Source organism: Leuciscus leuciscus (assembly GCF_965113295.1).
Source record: "Leuciscus leuciscus genome assembly, chromosome: 23".
In the NCBI taxonomy this organism is placed as follows: Eukaryota; Metazoa; Chordata; class Actinopteri; order Cypriniformes; family Leuciscidae; genus Leuciscus; species Leuciscus leuciscus.
The window spans coordinates 7,229,647-7,252,317 of NC_138747.1; the positions used below are offsets into that span (position 1 = coordinate 7,229,647).

General features: G+C 37.0%; 1 protein-coding gene across 2 annotated transcripts in view; it reads left to right on the plus strand.

Annotated features, from left to right (window-relative positions):
* LOC309487683 (polyamine-transporting ATPase 13A3-like) overlaps positions 1-22,671 on the plus strand; it is a 200,300-nt gene that overhangs the window by 132,679 nt on the left and 44,950 nt on the right. The window lies entirely within an intron of this gene.

The following is a 22,671-nucleotide window of genomic DNA, read 5'->3' on the forward strand; positions in this document are numbered from 1 at the left end:
TAATTTATTAAACTTAAACTTATTTCAGTTATTTGCAAAGGTAACATTTCCAATTTGAATTTAAGTTTTTCACATATATTTTATGTTATTTCAGCTTTAGAATGAACATATACACGGTTCTGTGCATGACAATCCTCAGACTGGTTGCAATGTCCTCTTTGACACTTTGAATGTTGACATTGCTGAGCCATCATTTCACAGAGCGTCTGACGCAACATGCCGTGGATGATGCGCCTCTGATGTCACTGAGCTCTGGCTGGGCATCCGTGAGCGGCCTGCCTGAGGGGCTTGAGTTTGTACTTAATCCTCTACCCCCCTTGAACTTGGAGAAATGAAAGCAAACTGGCCGCTTTGTTTAAATAGGTGGAATTCTGTTTGCACATCTGACTCGAAGCACGGATTAGAACATCTGAAGCTGCTGTTGTGGACGAGAACTGTTTGTTTTTTGGATTGGCATGTACGTCATCTTGAACTCAGTACACTCTTAAAAATAAAGGTTCCGAAAGGGATAGAAGAACCATTTTTGCATCCCTTAAGAACATTAACGATAAAGATATAGTTTGTTCTAAGAATGTCAGTCCACACCACAACTATAGCGATAATGGCACAGAAAACTATATCATTGGAATCAATGATTTTTTTCCAGCTGATGAATGATTAAAAACATTGCCAGCCAATCAGAATCCATCCTGATTTAAAGAGCTCAAAACTGCTGCAGTGCGTGCTTAAAATAAACAGAACTATATTGTCCGCTGGTGTGGGCGCTAATATAGCCGACATTCTTGGTGTGAATGACGATGGTCTCAAGAGGGCAGAATGTGGTGACGAGTTTATTTTAAAGGGGTGGTATAATGCCCTTTTCACAAGATGTAAAATAAGTCTTTGATATCCCCAGACATTATATAGCATGTTAAAATTGTCACTTTTTGAGGGTGAGCAAAAACGCACCATTTTTGTGTCTGTTCCTTTAAATGCAAATGAGCAGCTGCTCCCGGCACAGAGCTTTAACAACTTGTGTCCTTTTACCTCACACAAGCTGCGTTCACACTACACGCGACAAAGCGACACGATACAATTCATTTCAATGGGGAGCGGGCGACTTCCGGCAACACACGCGGTCGCGACCGTTGGCGACTGGTTGGGGCGTGTCTGGCGACACGACAAAGTTGAGAAATGTTTAACTTTATGCAAATGAAGAGCGACTTTCGCGAGCGACAACCAATAGGAGTGGAGCCTGGAGCGCGCGTCATCATCCTTCTCCGCTCAGCCCCTCGCCCCATCGACAGTAAGATGGAGGAGTATTTTTTTAAATCTAAAATACTACTGTTATTGTGTCATGAAATGTAGTTATAAGAGTTTTTCAGTCGAGAATGTAGTTGTTTAAAGCTCAAATATGTGGTTTGTTTATACAGAGAGCGCCTATTTTCAATTTTGATCTGATATTTTCGGAGTTGTGAGACCCAGGTACTCGTTTATTTAACTTACATGCTTTACGAGTCTAAATATTTAATATTTTCCCTCCAGAATGTTTGTTTTTAGCGGCAAGAAAACAGATTCACTGTCATTGGATGTTATTCATAAACATTACAAGGCAACCGGTAGTGGGAACGCCCACTAGCGACCTCATCGCCAGCCACCGGCGACATGGAGCGACAAAGTCGCTTGTAGTGTGAACGCAGCTACAGTCATGCACTGAAAATTTCAAAAACGTTTAGCCTTTTATGTTCAAACTGGAGTCAGACAATGATGGAGAGAGTCAAGAAGAAGTGGCAACATGTAGAAGCAACAGGACATTTCTGAATGGTTAGTTGATGAATTTATGTCAAGTCAAGTCAAGTCAAGTTTATTTGTATAGCGCTTTTCACAATACAGATTGTATCAAAGCAGCTTCACAGTATTAAATTAAAATAATACAACAAAGTTTGTTTCAAGAGGAATTTATTGATTGATAAAATTCAATTAAATATCCCCAAAATATCCCCAACTGAGCAAGCCAAAGGCAACAGTGGCAAGGAACCGAAAAACTTCATCAAGTGACCTAATGGTGTCCTAAAACTCCATCAGGTGACCTAATGGAGAAAAAAAAACCTTGGGAGAACCCAGGCTCAGTCGGGGGCCAGTTCTCCTCTGGCATTTATGAGCTAGAGGCCGGATTGTAGTTTGAACTGTAGGATTATATGAATGCCTGGCTGAAGAGATGCGACTTTAATCTAGTTTTAAACTGGGAGAGCGAGTCTGAGCAACGAACAGTATCTGGAAGACTATTCCAGAGTTTTGGAGCCAAATGTGAGAATGCTCTCCCTCCTTTGGTGGTTCTGGATATCCTAGGTATGACCAAAAGCCTTGAATTTAGTGATCTTAAAGAGCGCGATGGATTATAGGGTGATAAAAGATCCGTTAAATAGACTGGAGCTAAGCCGTTTAGGGCTTTATAAGTCAGTAGCAATACCTTGTAATTAATACGGAACTTTATAGGTAACCAATGCAGTGATGATAAAATCGGTGTTATATGATCATATTTTCTTGATCTAGTAAGAACTCTAGCGGCGGCATTTTGGACTAACTGTAGCTTGTTTATTGAGGATGCAGGACAACCAGCTAGTAAAGCATTACAGTAATCCAGTCTCGAGGTCATGAATGCATGAACTAACTTTTCTGCATCAGAAACTGATAGCATATTACGTAGCTTAGCAATGTTTCTAAGGTGGAAAAATGCTGTTTTTGTAACATATGAAATATGATTTTCAAAAGACAGTTTACAATCGAGTATGACACCCAGGTCTTTTACTGTAGAGGATAAAGTAACAGGACATCCTATGATGTTAAAGTTGTATTGTGCGAGGTTTTGTGGGCGGTTTTTTGAACCGATAAGTATTACCTCTGTCTTGTCTGGATTTAATAAAAGAAAATTACGGGTCATCCAATCTTTTATATCTTTAACACACTCTGTCAATTTGGAAAATTTTGCGTTTTCATCCGGCCGTGATGAAATATATATTTGAGTGTCATCAGCATAACAATGGAAACTAATTCCATGTTTCCTTATAATATTTCCAAGTGGCATCATATATATTGAGAATAACAGAGGGCCTAACACAGATCCCTGCGGCACTCCATAGTTTACTGGAGTTATGATCGATTTTTCTCTATTTAAATAGACAAAATGGTAGCGGTCAGATAGGTATGATTTGAACCAGCTTAGTGCTTGTCCTTGAACACCAGTATAATTTTGTAGTCGATCTAAGAGTAATGTATGATCTATAGTATCGAACGCAGCACTAAGATCAAGTAAAACTAGTATTGAGATACAGCCTTGGTCAGAAGCTAAAAGTAAATCATTTGTGATTTTAACGAGCGCAGTTTCAGTGCTATGATGCGGTCTGAATCCAGACTGAAACTTTTCATAGATCTCATTTTGTTGCAAGAAAGAGCCCAGTTGAGCGGACACCACTTTTTCTAATATTTTAGACATAAATGGAAGATTTGAAATGGGTCTATAATTTGCTAGATTATTATGATCTAATTGTGGTTTCTTAATGAGAGGTTTTATAACTGGCAGTTTAAATGTTCTTGGAACATGACCTAAAGATAAAGACGAGTTAATAATATTGAGGAGAGGATCTTCCACTACAGGTAACACTTCTTTCAGTAGTTTAGTTGGTATAGGATCTAATAAACATGTTGTTGTTTTAGATGAAGTGATAAGTTTATTTAACTCTTTTTGTTCTATAGTTGCAAAGCACTGTAATTGTTCTTTCGGGGTGATAATTGAAGCTGAATTATAAGGCGCGATTGAAGATTGAACGTTTACAATTGTGGTTCTGATGCTTTCTATTTTCTCAGTGAAGAAGTTCATGAAATCATTACTACTGAACTGTAACGGGATATTTTGTTCGGGTGACGTCTGTTTATTTGTTAGTCTAGCCACGGTGTTAAATAAAAACCTTGGATTGTTTTGGTTGTTTTCTATTAGTTTGCGGAGGTGCTCAGCCCTGGCCGCTTTTAGGGCCTTTTTATAACGTGACATACTGTCTTTCCACGCGATTCTAAAGACCTCTAAATTAGTTTGTTTCCATTTACGCTCTAAAATACGCGTTTCTCTCTTTAAAACATGCGTAGTATTGTTATACCATGGTGCTTTATTTTTCTCTCTGACCTTTTTTAATTTAATAGGTGCAACCACATCCAATGTTCTAGAGAGAATGGTGCTCATAGTGCTAGTTAGTTCTTCTAGTTCATCTGTTTGTTTGGGTTCAGGCAGCAGCTGAGACAGATTAGATAAGCAATTTGAGAAATTATCTATGGTCGATGGGAGGATTGTTCTGCCTGGTTGATAACGCGACGCCGCATGACATATTACAGCAGTACGTAATATGCAAGTTACCATGTAGTGATCAGTGACTTCATCACTTTGTGGAATGATATCTATATCGGTTGGATCGGTTCCATATGATATAATTAAATCGAGTGTATGATTAAGACGATGTGTTGGTCCGGTGACGTTTTGCTTGACCCCAAATGAATTTAATAAATCTGTAAACGCAGCTCCTAACGCATCATTTGGATTATCTACGTGTATGTTAAAATCTCCAACAATTAGTGCTTTATCGACATTGACTAATAGGTCTGAGAGAAAATCTGCAAACTCTTTTAGGAAATCAGCGTAAGGCCCTGGCGGTCTATATACAGTAGCCAAGGCTAGAGATAATAGGGATGTTTTTCTAACATCTAAGAGCGTAACATTTAGTACAAGTACTTCAAATGAAATAAACTTATAACCCGTTTTCTGGGTAACATTTAGAATATCTTTATAAATGGTTGCAACACCTCCGCCACGACCAATCAGACGGGGCTCATGCTTATAACAGTATCCAGGAGGAGTAGACTCATTAATACCGAAATAATCATTTGGTTTAAGCCAGGTTTCAGTAAGGCAAAGTATATCGAAGCTATTATCTGTGACTATTTCATTTACAATAACTGCCTTAGGTGTGAGTGATCTAATGTTTAGAAGACCTAGCTTTAGAAATAGTTTTTGTTTACTAATAGCAACATTTTCTGTTTTAATAACAATTAGATTTTTCCTAGATCCTGCATTAGATTTATTATTTGATCTCACTAAACGAGGAATAGACACGGTTTCTATGCAATGTTCTACACTAGTATTTATATCAGTTGAATTGGTGCAGCAGAGACTATGATTTGGACTTTTGGTTACTAGTCAAAGGGTATTTAACATTTTGGAGATGTTATCTGACAGAAGATCCACTCCGAATCTGCTTGGGTGTAAGCCATCAGCACGGAAAAGCCTAGGACGCTCCCAAAACAGATTCCAATTATTTACAAATAGCAGTTTCTGCTCATTGCACCATGACATTAACCATTCATTTAGCGCAAATAATCTGCTGAACTTTTCATGCCCTAGTCGGTACGTGGGAAGCGGTCCTGACACAATGATCGTTGTTTCAGGCGATGTGCTGCGTACCGTATCGATTAGATTCCTGAAGTCTTTCTTCAGAATCTCCGTCTGGCGCAGCCTGATGTCGTTCACTCCCGCGTGCAGGACCACAGTTCCGACGCGCTCGTCACCGTTCAGGATCTCGGGAACGCGAGCAGCGATTTCAGAAACACGAGCACCAGGAAAGCAGTGACTTTGCACCTTACTTTTACCTAACGTAGCGTGTACATGCCGAACGATGGAATCGCCGATGATCACAACATCGCGTTCTGTTTCGCGTAGAGGGGAGAAGCGGTTTTGTGTCGATAACTCGAAAACCGGGAGGGTCGGAGAAAGTCTTGGTCTAAACCTGACTCGCGTCTTCCGCTGCGGAACCACCCAGGCTTCGTGGTGGCGTGTTGGAGCCGGAGTGAACGAGACCATGGCTGATTTCGACCGATGCTGAGGAACGCACGGAGTAGACGCGGTCGGAGTCAGCGGGTTAGTAACGTTAAACACTGATTTGTGTGCATCGGCGCGTGATGTTTCAAGAGCCAAACACCGGTCTCTCAGCTCGGCCTGTCTCAATAAAAGGTTGTGGATCTGTTTCTCAACAGCTTCCAGCTCAGACTGCAGTGCGTGAAGCTCAAATGTGTCCTCACCTGCACCAAGCGGTAGACTACTTACATCTGATATATTCGCCATTTTAACAGATGGACAGTGAGTTAGCAACGAAGCTACCAGTGATGCTATCAATATTAATACTAATTTATATTATAAGTTTGTTTGTAAGTGAGTGTGGAGAAGACGCGTTCAGCCGTGATCCATGGACGTAACCTTTAAGAGTATGCAGCGTTGGATCACTAATAGGCTTGAGACGCGTCTGCTCAACAGTCCGCGTTGTAACTATGAGGTTTTTTAGGTTTTTTAGTGGTAGGGGTGTAGAGTAGACGCACGATAGGCGAAAAAAAAATGTTTGTTTATAAGTGAGTGTGGAGAAGACGCGTTCAGCCGTGATCCACGGACGTAACCTTTAATAGTATGCAGCGTTGGATCACTAATAGGCTTGAGACGCGTCTGCTCAACAGTCCGCGTTGTAACAATGAGGTTTGAGCAGTAACATTAGTGCTTCTCAGTGAGGAAAAGTAGAAAATGTTCGTTGTAAGCGAGTTTAAAGAGAAAAATCAAGAATTATAAATCAAATCGATAGAGCTCCAAAAACAACAACGCATTCAGACGCAACGCATGATAATAACAGGACAAGACATTACTCACCGTGTTTGTTGAGTGTTTCTTACTCACCTGAGCTTTTCTGAACTCAAAGGCGCGAGCGCGCGAGAGAAAATAAATAAATAAAAATAGCTGAGCGCACACGGGTGGCGCGCGTTTACAGGCTAGCGAATTACTAGCGTGTTGTGCTAGTAGTAACGGAAGCTAGCGATGTTGGGTAAGCTGTATTTAGTAGTAGTATAAACAACTAGAAATTGTAGTAGATGATGGTTCAAAACAAGGAAAATACGAGGCTAAGACGGAGCTTACAGCACAGCAAACACACTCACAGCAGGCAGCGAGGCAGACAGGAGCAATGATGTAGCTTATGTGTAGCTCGTCTAGTCATTGATTAGCATGTTCTGTCATGATAATCTATAAATCGCGTTCCAGGGGGCGGGGTTTATGTAAATGTTAGGGTTTGTGATGTCACTAACCCGGAAGGACGCTTGTGTGTAGTCCTTACCAGCCGTTTGTTGTAGTCCTTAAAAAGTAATTTCTTTAAAAGCAAATATCTCCCTTTGCTTTGAACTTTGAGCATTGTAACTGCAGATGTTGTTTATGCTCAAACAGCAACATTACACACTAACTAAAGTTAGAAAAGTGAAATCATAATAAACCACCCCTTTAATTCTCTTTTTTAAGGCTTGTGGTTTTAAAGGAGAACTCTGTAACTCTAGCGAACTCTAGTCACTTCTTCGCTGATTTTCCCTTTTGTTGTCGCATGTTTTCCCCACGAGCTCCCCCTACAGCTGTGGGGGGGCGTATATTTCACAACACAGTCGTAAAAAACTCACTTGCGGCGGCCTCCTCCCCCTCTCTACCGCTGCTCATGTGCGTTTGTTTTGATCGGAGCAAGCCAACTGTATCGCGTGGAGCTATGTCTACCGAGGTGGGTAATCTGGTAATACATCATACATGCGTGTGTGTTTATGTCGAATTGCCGTAAAGCAATTTGTGTTTCGCGCTCGTTCTCGTTCTAGTTCTCGCTTCTCACGAGACTTCCAATTTCACTTTGCCGGGACGGCAGTGCGCAAGTTGCAAGGTTGGTTTTCCGCCTGGGAACGCTGGGGGGAGCGGGGAAAGTCACCAATATCACCAGAACAGGTTGTTTAACCATCCAAATGATTTCTAGACAGTTTTATTAAGTTAAAAAAGTTACCAAGTTCTCCTTTAACACAACCCACAAACACCCAAGATCTCCAACAACATCCTGTCAGAAACATATTGAACATGGGGCTATATCAGATGCTTGGTGTGCTTCATTTATTCAGTCACTTATAATAAGTGGCTGTCACATCACTTCCTCTTAATGCAATTCATAAAAGAGCAGTTAGTGGTTAGAGATTTCGACTTTTAAAACAGCAGGTCTGAAAGGTTAGTGACCTTTGAACGGATAGCAACTCATTGTGTTATGTAATACAACCCCTGAATAAAACAATACAGCATCTTATATCATTACATGATTTCAGTTTTTCAATGCTCACCACTTGCACTTATCACATGTTGCACATCATATTGATTTTTAAAGCAGATAGTGTAACTATTGTGGATGATCATGCTAGGGAGTACAAGAGGAAAGGCCATCCCATCTAATGTTGCTATCTGTTTATCAGTATGTATAGGGTGTTAATGCAGTAAAGCATGTATGATAAGATAAATCTCCCTCTCTCAATTTCTCTCTCTCTCTCTCTCTCTCTCTCTCTCTCTCTCTCTCTCTCTCTCTCCCTCTCTCTCTCAGCACCAATAAGGACAGGTTCAGGGCAGTCACATAGCTCTGTGGTGATGTCATATCCTGAATGTCACCGCGAACCCACTAGAGATTCTTGAAACATTCGCTTTGCTTTCAAATAAACTCTCAAATGAACGGTTCATTATATTGAGAAAGAAAAAAAATCACAATGCATCTCCTTCTCTCACATCATCCCACCACTTTCTGAAGATAATCTTTATAATCATCATATAATAGAAGAGACTGGGACAAGTTGTCACATGATTCATATTTCATAACATATTCATAACAGTAAACTAAAATTTCTGCATAGTGAAATACCTTTAAGTATTAAAACATTAAAGTATATGTACCCAAAAATACCCCTAAATTTAAAACAATTATATATATTTTTTATTTTAAGATAAGATAGGCTATATAAAACCATTGTTTAGTCCAATAATATTGTGATTAATACATTGTAGAAATGTATAACATTTAAAAAGTGTAATTTATTTAACAACATAATAGAAACTTTTTAGTTACTTAGATTTTACTAAAATAATTATGATATGTATTAATATTAAAATACTTTTACTGTTGTGTTTGAATAAGATATGACTTATTTCCTACAATTATAATTACATATTAATAATGTTTTTTCTCACAATATTTTTAGGATAATTCAGCTGCAGCAAACCAAGTGGCACATGTTCAAAAAGCAAAATCACTATAATCTTCCATCTAATAAAAGTCTCACTACAGCATCTCAGTGCATACTATTTAGAGCATACCAAGGCATTTTTTATTAATATATGCTTATACTAAATGAAATGTTCCTTCATGCCACTTCACTTATCCAACATGTTGAATAATATAAGATTCTTTAACGTTACCATTTCATGGGGTCTCTGGCCCACCTGACGCAGTTCCACACGGTGACTTCATATCCTCCACATCACTTCCTGTACATGCTGAGAGGCTGATCTGTAGATTCTGGCACATTTACACACACTCATCTGCTCTGCTGACAGTAGTTCATTCGAGCCGAGCCCCGCGTCTCTTTGTCCGCGATCATAGCGCTCTCATCATGACCCAAAGGTGATCCTCAGTCCCGGTGGTTCTGGGTGAGTGCGATTTAAAACACACACTCATACATACGACCGCGCGCGCGCGCGCTCACTCGCACACAAACACATGCACCGTTCTCTCTCATTGATGTGTCAGTATGAAGTCATGGCTGCCTGTATTCTTTCTTCCTCGTGTTACTTCGATCACTTTATGGGTTATATTTTATGATTAAATGATTGGAAATCAACTAGGTCGTGTTTTACAACGATGTAGTGATGAATATACTGTTTTATATGGATCCGATTAGTCAGTAAGTAACACTGTTGTGATCTGTAGTAACGTTATGTGTCCTTTGAATTTGACTACGTTTAAGGGGATTCATCTAGCGGCGTGATTTAAAGGGATAGTTCACCGAAAAATGAATCACCAATTATTTACTCAGCCACGTTCTTTTAAAACTGTATGCCATTGTTTCTTTAAACGATAAACTAAGATGTTAGGCAGAACGCGAGGAACTGGCAGCCTCAGTCACCATTCACTTTAATTGTATCGTTTTGCCGAACAGTACAATGAAAGTGAATGGGGACTAAAATGGCATTATGACATATCCTCTTTTGTAAGTCATAAATGTCATATAAATGAAAGATTTTTTATTTTTATTTTTTATATATATATATTTTTTTGGGGGGGGGGGGGTGTAAATTATTTAAGTAATACAATTCATGTTCCATTTGAGGTTCATGAAACCGAGCAGTAGAAATGTTGTGCTGGCTAAGCTGTATCGGTTGATTTGTCACTTTCTTATGGTGAGCTATTTGGAAATGTGTCTTGAGCACCAAATCAGCTTGTTTTCTGAAGGATCATGTGACATTGAAGACTGGAGTACTGACTGGTGTAAATTAAGCTTTGACATCACATGTTTAAACGTCATTTAAAAAAAAAAATCATATATAAAAGTGATTTTAAATTGTAATAATATTTAACAATTACTGTTTTTACTCTATTTTATTAATTAAATAAATGCTACATTGGTCAGTATACGAGACTTGTTTTTAAAAAACATAGTCATATCGACCCCAAACCTTTGAACGGTAGTGTTTGTATATAATTTAACTTAAACTAATGTTCAGGCCCTTTGTTTTCTTGAGTTGATGTTTCTGCCTAGTTGATGTTTGGCATCTTCATTTTAATCATTGTAAGTTTTAACTTTGGGATTTGTAGGTTTTGTACCTTGACTCAAAGGGCAGTTGTCATCACTTCCCTTGTTTTACATAATTTTCCGAAGGCTTCTTAGGGTTTCTTGATTGGCTAACTTCAATTTTGGCCCTCTCTATATCTTCAGCTATTAAGTTTCGGGTTATCTGATCACAAGTGTTCAGCTTAGACACATTGTAATTTACACCTGGTATTAACATACTTTTCAACACAAAGGTTTTTCCTGCATTGAAAATATTTAAGCTGCCACCAAAGATTTATTTGATCATTTAATGTGCCGATACCTTCTGTTCTGCAGTACTGGTACCTGCTGATAGTTGGCTGCTATGTTTTCAATGGCATCCACTGTAAAAAGCTGCATAAATCTCCTAAATCTCTTATAATTTTCCACAGCTCATGTTTTCTGGTGTTTTGTCTACTGACATTTTCTTAGAAAGATGCTTTTGCAGTGTTTCGTCAGCAGAACAATCCAAAAGCACATTAGATAACAGTACAACCCACTGAAGAGATGCATTTCTATTCCTCACACTCACAGCCTCGGTTTCATTCCCGTTATAAATCAAACACGATGCTGCTGTGAATGAGGTCTGTAGATGGAAAAAAATTATCTGATACTTTATGGCAAATTATCTGTGCATCAAGTCTTTAAGCGTAAATGCAAAATAATAGACCTGCCACTTTTTCTATTTAATGAGTAAAGTAACTTTGTTGTTCACTTTTCAAATCAGTCACTCAGTGACTTTTACTTTTAAATTGACCAACTAAGCAAGTTGTTTTGTGATCTGTCCTCCTGACAGTGGTTGTTTTTTATTTCACAAATAAATAGGATGTGATTAGTTTATTTACAAACTGTTTCTTTGCATTCTTTGTATTATGTGTGAATGACCGTTTTTTTCCTTCCGCCATCACCGAAGACCATTTTTAACCCAGGAAAAACCGTGTATACGTCTCACTATGTCAGTCATTTTCTGCGTGTTGGTCTAAGCATGAACATGTTTCAAGCTAAATTCGAGCTAAAAGTTGTTGTAGTTGAGTTGCTGTATTAGTTGATCTTTGGATTTGCTTCAAATAACCAGTCTCTGCATGTTGTTATCATACTGAAGAAGTTCTGTTAAGTCTTGTTTGTGTGCTTGCAATGGCATTTCCCAATTTTTATGATCAGATAATGCAGTTCTTAACCCTTGTTTAAGCACAGTGGAGGACTGACAGGTCAGAAGGGGAATCTCAAAATGTTTGCTTAGTGAAAAGAAATCTGCTTAGTGCTTAATTAGTCTGGTGGGTTGAAGGTATCAGTGTTTTGGGTACAAAATGAGTCTGTTCTGTTTATTTAAAGTTTTAGAGTCAGTAATGTTTTTTTTTTTTGTTGTTGTTGATGATGAAATTAATACTTTTATTCAGCAAGTGTGCATTTAATGAATCAAATGTAAAAGTAAAGACATTGTCACAAAATATTTCTATTTCAAGTAAATGCTGTTATTTTGAACTTTCTATTCATCAAAGAATCCTGGAAAAAAATCAGTTTCCACAAAAAAATTAAGCAGCACGAACTGTTTTCAACATTGATGACAATAATAGGAAATGTTTTTTGAGCAGCAAATCAGCATATTAGAATGATTTTTAGAATGATAATGTCTTTATAAGGTCTCATTAGTTAACATTAGTTAATGTGTTAATTAATGAACAATACATTTGTTACTGTACTGTAATGACACTTTGTTTTTACATTGCTTTAACTCATCAAAATAACTTAAATGTTTTTTTTTAGCTGTACAAGATTCAACTAATTTAAGTCAGTTTAATGTAACTTAAGTTGGAATGACTTAAACATCCAAGTTGATTGTACTTAATTTAAGGCAGAAACTTTTTTACAGCATATTTATTAATCCTTGTTAATGTTAATTAAGTTAGTTAATTAAATACAACTCTTTGTTAGTTCATGTTAGCTCAGGTCCATTAAATTAACAGATACAACTTCTTATATTAATAATGTATAAGTACAGTTTGAAATTAACATTGACTAGGATTAATAACTGCTTTAGAATTGTTAGTTTGTCAACGAATGCAGTTAACAAATGAAACCTTATCATAAAGCGTTACCAAAAATTCTTACTGACCTGACCATAAACTTTTGAATGGTGTTGGAGATAAAAATGTGGTTCAGCTGGTGTTATTTAAAATTAGTTCGATAAATATCAAAAGAGAGAAATCATCTCCATTTACTTTGCCATTGAATTTGTCAAACCGCATAAAAAGTAGTTTTTGCAGAGGTCAAGTGTTGGGTCTCGCTGGTCTGACATTCATGGATGTAGTTAAGATGAGGTTTATAAGAGGCAGGAGGGTTCACAACAGCTCTTAAACATTGCAACACTTTTTGTGGAGTGTAAATATTATGATTTTCATGGCTCAAAAAAGCATCTTACTTTGGTGAATCTTCAGCAAAGAGATAAATTTAGCATATGACTAAAAATGGATCACTGATATATCTTTGACCTGGACTAACTGGAATTTACAAATCTGTCTGTGCGGTTTCGCTCTCATGTACCGGAGCGCTTTGAGGTGATGCCGAGATTACTCACAGAATACTTTTATTAGACGCGCTCTAAGACAACAGCGTATGACAGAAAGTCTGCCAGCGTTGAATCAGAGCCGACGTGTGACATATCGTGACATGGTGCAAGTCTCTTGTGCAGCTTTCCGAGTGTTTGCTTTCAGAATCCTCGACGGCGGTGGAATGGACCAGATCTTTCCAGCCGTCCGTACGCGGTTTACCTACGGCAAGTCCCAGAAAACCCACTCTGTTCATGGGAGGTGCGATAAAAGACACTGGATTAAAATAGTAACTAGAATTTGGGACCAAAGTGTGAACCAAAAACCACAGATTACACCAAAAGAGTCTTCAAGAGAAACTGTAGAAGTTTTCAGCCAGTAAGCATTTTGGCTGTTTGACTACTTAAAAATGTAAAACAATTATTATTATTTTATTTATTTTTGGCCGAAATTAATACTTTTATTCAGCAAGCGTGCATTAAATTAATCAAATGTAAAGACATTGTCACAAAATATTTCTATTTAAAAAAAATGCTGTTCTTTTGAACTTTCTATTCATCAAAGAATCCTGGGGAAAAAAAATTCCACAAAAGAATTAAGCAGCACAAACTTTTTTTCAACATTGATGATAATAATAGGAAATGTTTCTTGAGCAGCAAATTAGCATATTAAAATGATAATGTCGTTATAAGGTCCCATTAGTTAGTTAACATTAGTTAATGTGTTAACTAACAATTAACAATACATTTGTTACTGTACACTGTTAAAAAAATTATATGATCAATAAGTTATTTATTAATTTCATTTTATTATAAGTTATTTTGAATTGTGCTAATATTTCACAATGTTTTTTTATCAAATAAATGTGACTCAGATGGGTACTGTTGCTTAAGGTTTGATTAATAATAATATTATTAGTAGTTATATAATAGCTCGATTAATACTACTACTACTAATAATAATAATTTGAATGCGATTAAAAGAAACTGGATTAAAAATAGTAACTAATGTAGAATTTGGGGCAAAGTGTGAACAAAATTATTATTATTAATAATCAAACTATTTTATTTAAGTTTTTTTAATAAAATTGATCAATTATGAATCATAATGAATCAATTAGCAAACACCATCGCACACATGCAGGCGATCGGTGCGTGGGAAAAAAAGACCAAATAAGTAGATAAAAAAATCGACAAAAAACAAGGAACTCCCGCACACTATCAGTACTTGCAAATGAGTATCAATTTTATTAGCAACGTTTCGGTATCAGGACCTTCATCAGGCATATACAAAAAAAATTTGATAGTCATTTGCAAGTACTGATAGTGTGCAGGAGTTCCTTGTTTTTTGTAAATTCATAATGAATACAATTTCATTCAAAGACCTTGTTTAACCTCATTATGCTTACGTATTGATAAAGGTTGTGTACCGCACCTAAAGCCTGAAGGAACAAACTTTTATGAAGGGTAATTTACTCTAAGCTTCAGTACTTTGAAACTGGCAGCATTATATATGATATCATAATGTAATCTCTCGACGGTCTACAGGTTTTTCTTTCCCAAGCGGCATCGACTATGGGAGTTGCTAATCCAAGACCATGTGGTCCCCTTTTCCGCTTGATCTTTTGGCTTTTATTTCTGCCCACCACCACCAAGTTTTTTTTTTTTTTTCAAGACCACTTCTTTCTCAACTGACACCTCCTCCATACTCGGTCTCTTTTTCCCCTCCCGTCTTGCCATCATCTTCAGCTATAAGTCAACCGTAGTGCGATAAAGACTGATATCTTGCATGAATGGTTCTCGGAATGAGTTTTGATTGCAAAGTTTGAATGGATTTATCAACTATAGGCTCTTAACTGGATAATTGCTAAAGGAGAAGATAAGAACCTTTCTGGTAGGCTATGCTCAGGTTTATCTTGCAGTGATATTGGCTGTAAACTGTAAATATCACAACGTGAATGAATTTATTCTGGGGGTGGTTTTTCTTTCTTGGTTTACACTTTTAGACACTAAAGTGAATCTAAATCAGATGCTTTTGTTGAACTGCTCATTTGCACCTTGTTAAACAGGATCACAGCAGTTGGATAACGATCTGTGAGAATTTCTCATGGGCAAGAGCTTTAAAATGTAAGGAGGTTGTCCTTTTTTTCTTTCTTTCTTTCACTACTTTGATCATACTTTCTTGACCCCAGTTATTGACCGCAATCGGATTAGAGGATTTTTCTGCGCTGTCCTTGACTACAGAAGAATCGCTTCAAAAATGCATGAGAAAAGCACACATTTGTTTTTCTCTGAATCCCGAATGATGGCAAGAAATGTGCCCATGAATAAGTGAAGCGCTCGTCCAGCTAAGAGTCAAGCGGCTTTGCCCTGTTGGTGTTTGAGATTCAAATGTTTTTAGAGTTGGCTGAGCTTTTTCAGTAAGCTTCTTAGAGGACTTTGAAGCATATTTCCTATTAATTATGTTGAATTTTAAAGCTAACATTTAATGTACAAGTTGAATGACAAATAAGTAAATTGAGGACCTGAAAGAAACATTTGAGGAACAAGATTATTCTGTAAAAACCAGATGCCCCTTTTCCTGTATTTTCTGTCCCAATACCATAGTGACTATTGTTGAGTAATTTTTTCAAACCTTTTTTGAATTTTTTATACAGGTTCTGCAAATTCATAATGAGAGTGGGTTCTCCATCAAACTTTCAGAATAGTTTTTCCCAAAACATTTTATGACTTTGACAGCTACTGTAATACCAAGTTACCACACTATTTTAAAAATGAGAAAGTTATTTTATTTTAAAAAATGTGGTGAAAACTTAAACCTCTCGAAAAATGTAATATGGGAAAATCAAGTTTATTGGCCTTGGTAAAATTGTGATATTCTTTTGAAATACTTTGCAAATACCAAGGAAATGACATTGTATTATGACTATTGCTGTAATCAATTATTCAGTGCCATGATACTGTATACAGGCCTATATTTAGTAGTGGTGGGGGAAAAAATCGATTCTGTACAGTATCGCGATATTTTGTGCATGCAATTATATCGATACAGTAGCACAAAAAGTATTGCAATATTCAATTATAAAATGATCTGTTTTACTTTCGGGTTTTCTCTGAGTTTCCTCTAATTTACATTTGCGTATTACATCCACAAGGTGGCGCTTGTTGCGATGCTTTGTCTTCGTGCATTCAACCATAGATATCATATAATGAAGGCTAGATGTCTCGTGCGCGCTGCTGGCCAATGGAGGTCGACGTCCGTACACGGCGGCCATCTTACCACAGGGTGCTCGCTCACTCGTAACATGGTGGATGTACTTTTAAATAACCATAACTTGCTAAATTTTCTACCGATTTTCAAACGGTTTGGTTTGTTATAAACGTCAGAGATGTAGTTATGACACTGCATATATATTAATAATTATAACAATGGACTTCCATATGAAAGAATTATAGCCACGTTAATAACGTTTGTAAGAAACCAAACCGTTTGTAAATCCTTCAAGATTTCAGATTGCTGATCACTCACCTTAATTCACAGCTTCCCTGTGGTAAGATGGCCGCCGGTAATGCCGGAAGTGACTCCGCCGTAAGACATCTAGCCTTTATATGGATATCTATGCATTCAACAGCAAATTCAAATGAAAATGGCTTCACCATCACAACCGGTTACACGACGCTCCGTCTTCTTTCAAATGGAAAGTGTGGGCATGTTGACCAACTCCTTTTTCTAAACAAAAATGCCAATATTCCCAAATGAATTTTGGTTGATGACCTTGCAGCCAACAGGACTACACATTTTTGTTTATTTTTCTCAATTTGATTGAAGCTCTAAGTTACTCATATTTGTTATTATTCTCAGGTTTACGTTACTCAATTATGTCTGCTTTATGTTACTCTATTGTATTTAAATAATTTTAAGTTATGTGCTGGGAGCTCACCATTCATGTGAGAGGTCTCCTATTCAGAGAATAATACGTCCTGTCCTGTAATAAGGTCCTGTGTGTCCTGAATGTTCAAGGACAAAGTTTTTGCACTTCAGTTAATGTGTAGAAGATAATGTTCACAGAATTAAATGTGACATTTGAAGTGAGTTGCACAGTCTTATTTTCCTAGATTTTTGTAATGCCTTTGAATAATATGGGGGACATGAATCGCAATATAACGCAGAATCGAATCGCAATACTTGCTGTATCGCAATATGTTAAGAATCGCAGTAATATTGAGTTGTGGCCCAAATATCGCAATACTATCGAATCGTCACATTTTCGCCAATTCCCACCCCTAATATTTAGTGTCATCGCTTTACTATGGTACTGCCACAGTATCTCAGGGTTTTTAAATCATATTTTTAAGGGTTTTACTGGTTGTTTTGGTTCAAAGTCCATCCACAAAACAATCTCAATCTTACATTTAAAATTATGTCCGTTATTGACCTTGGTTAAATTATTCTATTCTTTTATATTATGTTATTTGAAATACTTTGGAGTACAGATGATATTTTTATATGAATATTGTGGTAATCATTCAGTACCACAATATCGCTTTACTATGGTACTTCCACAGTATCTGTGGGTTTTTAAATCATATTTTTAAGGATTTTATAGGTTGTTTTGGTTCAAGGTCCAAAATTGACATCTGTCATCCACAAAGCTCAATCACAATAATCTTATAAAAAAATGTCCATAATGGTGTGTTTTTATATATGATGTTGAAGACAGGCTGATGAGAAAAGTAAGGGATTATGATTGTTTTCTACAGAAAATTTGATTTTTACATTTCTTTTTATATTCAGCTTGTGTGTTTTGTTGGACTTTGTGAGAGACTTGTGAAATCAATACTGTCCTTGTGGATCAAATCAACTTACCAGCTCGTTTTCTAAAGTCTGATTTGAATTTGTGTTTGTCTGCAAGCTTAATGTTGTTCATGTAACTTTTATTTTTTTCCTCACCATTATCTAATTTTCTCCTGCTCTTTTATCTTTATGACGTTAGAATAAATCACGCAACAAAACACGCCTTTATTGTGACACATTAACCCAACGGTTAACTCCATTGTTGAAGGCCATCTAATTATTAAACCCTTACTGTCTATCTTACTTCTTATCAGCGAGTATGCCATGAGACTTTTCCGTCATTGTTCGAAAAGGATTTTCCTCCTTAACTTTTGAACACTGATACTGGAGTCATGCTGTCCTAAAGAGGAGTAGAGTTAAGGTCAAAGCGATGGTGACCCAATGCAGCGGGAAACAAAACAGGCTGTGATTAAGAAAGAATGAAGAAAGCGCATTAAGCCAAAAACTTGACAGCAACTCAATACTTTTTCCTCTGAAGGCTTCCATGAATTATCCGTGAGGGCCGTCAGTAGGTCATTGCATATTGTTAGCTGTTGTCTTCGACTGGGATTTCACTTCTGGAAAGCGTTTGACTGCTGAAACGGCTTGTTTTGATGTACGCCCCAGTGAGTGTTCTTGTGAAACTGGCTGTAAATGGAGCTACCTGCACAATACTGACTCAGCGGATGCAGCTTTCTCCGAAAACTTTGAAAATCAATCAGTAAGGATATCAGACAGGCTGAAGATGAGCTTGTCAGACAGGCTTTGTGAAATCTAGCTGTCTTAACTGAGCCATTCTGTATGATTTGCTGTTTGTTTTCCAATCACTTTCACTGTTGAGGCAAAGACACTTGTTTTTTTGGTAGAGCATTGAGGGATTTATTCGGTAAATGTGTTTCCATCGAAGTTTGTGCATGTCGTCTTATTGGATAAAAAATGCATCCCTCTCAATTGATCGCATTTTTTGAATTATGCGCATCTTAGCATTTCCATTTTTTTTTATATGCAATATCCCAAAATAGGTGGATGGAAACATAGGCCTAGCTATTGACGCAATTTTGATTTAATTGAGTAATCACCCTCCATAATTTGTGTCCAGACTAAATAAATATATATAATAACATTTGTGCTCCGAATCAATAAATTACTAAATATTTATTTGTGCTTTAAATATTTATTTGCACTCAGAATTAATAAATGAATGTGTTTTTTCTACGCTTTTATCTTTTTATTTTGTATTAATAATAAGTGTACTGTAAGTCACTTTGCATAAAAGCATCAGCTAAATGATAAATTAGTAAGTTATGCAAAAGGCTATCCAACCAATCAGGTGAAGTGTAGCAGTGGTGCTCCAGGGGGTTGAAGCACAGTATGGCATGGTAACCTCTCTGAGCTTTATTTTATTCGGTCTTTGTGCAAATATAGATTCAGATGTTTTGAATAACGCACTCATGATATAAATTTCCTGTGGGCTTTATGCTGCGCTGTTGGCTGTGTTGTGAGTTGTGGCTTATTTATATTTTAAGTTCTCCGTTTACCAGCCAGACACTGTTTGTTTTATTAATGTACAGAGCTCTTTTTTATGTCATTTCTTCAGTGTCTGTGTTTCCACGCTTAAATCCGAGAAACCGCTTTGAAACGCTGTTCACTTTAATGTTTTCTCTCACTGCGAGCTGCTTATAAAGACTCTGTAAATCTTTGAAAATGTTCTTCACATGTCTAATTTGAGAGAGCTGCAGAACGCTTCCATTACAAGACTGAAGGCTGTGTGATTCATGGACTTTAATTAAGATTTCCTCTTTTGTTTCCTCTCAGGAGTCCACGTCTGCGAGAGCGTACAAAAGAGAGGCCTCTTTATAGGTGAAAGGATTGCCCAGGGCCACAGCGCTCAGAATCTGAAGGTAAGGGAATGTGGATGTGCACAAAATCATTTAGCTTTATTCCTGCAGTTCCCTTACACCTTGTCCTAAGCAGATCCGATAAGATTCCAGCGACAAGCAATTTGTCCACACCCAAAGCACCTACAAGACATGACACAATCAATCAAAAACCACAGCCAATCAGAAGAGTGTGTGGGCGGAGCCTCTCTGCAAGCGCACTGCACTCGTAACGAAATGGATTAGTACATATTCAAAATCATAAATATTACACAATTTTAATATTATTAAAACTACATACTGAGTGACTGAAACAATCTTTGTTTCTTTCCTAATTTATTTTCAAGATCTGAAGTGAGTTTTCAGTATGGCCACACAAACTCACATTAGATGCTTTTAACATTAAATAAAGCACATAAATAGTACCTGAGGTTATTATTGTCATATGTTGTTGTTCCAACCATGACGTTGCAGAAATGGAAACCATTTCTAAAATAGAATCGTTGGATATCGCCAGCGCAGCTGGTTAGGACAAAAATTCAGATTATCATTGGAAAGATATATTTTATTGCTTGTCACAATGTCATGTTGCGTCTGGTTAGGACATGGTGTTAGAAAGAATTCACCTTCCTTTGATTACTTTTCTGCTACTCTTTTCCTATAGGCTAGGCTACAACAAAAGCATATGATAGTAACCAGGAGTTGTCATGGTCCAAAAAAAACAAAAGCGGTATTCAGAATGACTAGTGTATTATATTTAAGTCTTCTGAAGCCTTATGTTGGCCTTAGGTCAGGACAACTTCACTATTCACAGGAATAGTTCACTTCAAAATGAAAATTCTGTCATTAACTCACCGTCAAGTTGTTCCTAACCTGTATGAATTTCTTACTTCTGAGATATTTTGAAGAATGTCGGTAACCAGACAGTTGATGGACCCTATTTAAGTCGATGAAGTGAACTATTTCTGCACTGAGTTGTAGAACTTTTTGACTTAAATTGGAGTAAACCTAGAAATGGGAGTTCACACCTAGAATTATAACTATAAAGATAACTTTAATGATAGCTATATTATTGTCCACACCAGCGCACAATAACAATGTTTATTGTAAGCACGCGCTGCACATTTGTTGTCTGCCACTTTAAATGCTCAAGCTCTTTAAAGCAGGATGGATTCTGTGTTTATTGTTCATCAGCTTGAAAAAAAAGTGATTCCAATTATATCGTTCATCTGAGCTGTTGTGGTTTTGACTGCTATTGGTTTTGATTTATAATTATTTCTAAGACTCTTTGTCTTTATCATCCTTGGTGTGATCGGACGTAAATATTCAGTGAGTGACAATTTTGTGGTGTAATGGAAACAAAATGACACCATTTAGTTGTGTTGGATAATGTCTGAAGACTAAGTCTTTATCAAAGCTACTGAAAGGTACATTGTGTTTTAACTAACAAGTTGCTACATACTGTTGCATGGTGAGGCTTGTGTGGTTATGAAATCGTTACTGATTTGTATACATTGTGAAAAAATTCTTCCTTCATTTTGACGTTGCATAAATTATTTTTAAGCAATATATTATGAGCCACTTAAATTGTTGAACCACAAGAACTTACAATGCCAAGTTTGGTGACGAGGATCCAAACTCTAACCTTTTCACTTAGACAAAAACTAAGAAAGTACTACATTACTATTATATATATATATATATATATATATATATATATATATATATATATATATATATATATATATATATATAAAAATAATGCTCAGCATAGCTTAAAAACAAGATCACTGAACTTGGACCCACAGGTTAAAACATTATTTTTGAGTTTGTAGAACTTTTTTGCACTATTATGTTTGATAAAAGCACAGGCCAATTTTAATTGATGTTTCAACAATGTTTTGATAAGTTGAGTTCTAACATTTTAAAAATGTTCTGAAGCTGGTTTCCTTAAGTTTTTTTGAGTTTTCTCAATCTCAGATTTTTTTATAGTGTATGTAGCGAATAGAGATGTTATATATTGTAATCTGCTGATAGTAGAGATTTGTTTGAGTATTGCTCAATATTGAATGCAAAAGTCTTCGGCACACTAGTATCTTCGCCCCCCCCAAAAATGTATATATATTAGTGGTGGGCCGTTATCGGCGTTAACGTGCTGCGTTAACGCGAGACTCTTATCGCGCGATAAAAAAAATATCGCCGTTAATCTATTCTCCAAGTTGGGTTGGGAGATGATGACGCAATCTACCCGCGGCCGCGAGGTAAACCCGGCTGCAACGCATATTCGTCGTCATCTTAAGTAAACACGGCTGAAAGTGAAAGCTGGTGAAAAAGATCGGTGTAACATCCATTATTTGGACTTGGTTCGGGTTTAAGCCGTCAGACGAGCAGCAGCAAACTATATACAGAGTGTGTGGGGTAACAGTTCGGTAAGTTAACACACGACTAATCCGTTCTACCACCTCAAATTCAAAACGAAACATGATATCACTGAATACCAGCGCGCGCGTATTATTCCCATTCCAATATATCTTAGTGCAGGGCCGGATCTACCATATGGGCAATCTGGGCACGTGTTTAAAAGCAATTGTTTAAAAGCAGGGGCACCATTGTTTAAAAGCAATTGTTAAAATTGCTTTTAAACAATTCATGTGCGACAAGACAAAAGTCTGACTGTGACACACACACACACACAGACACAGAAAGACGCG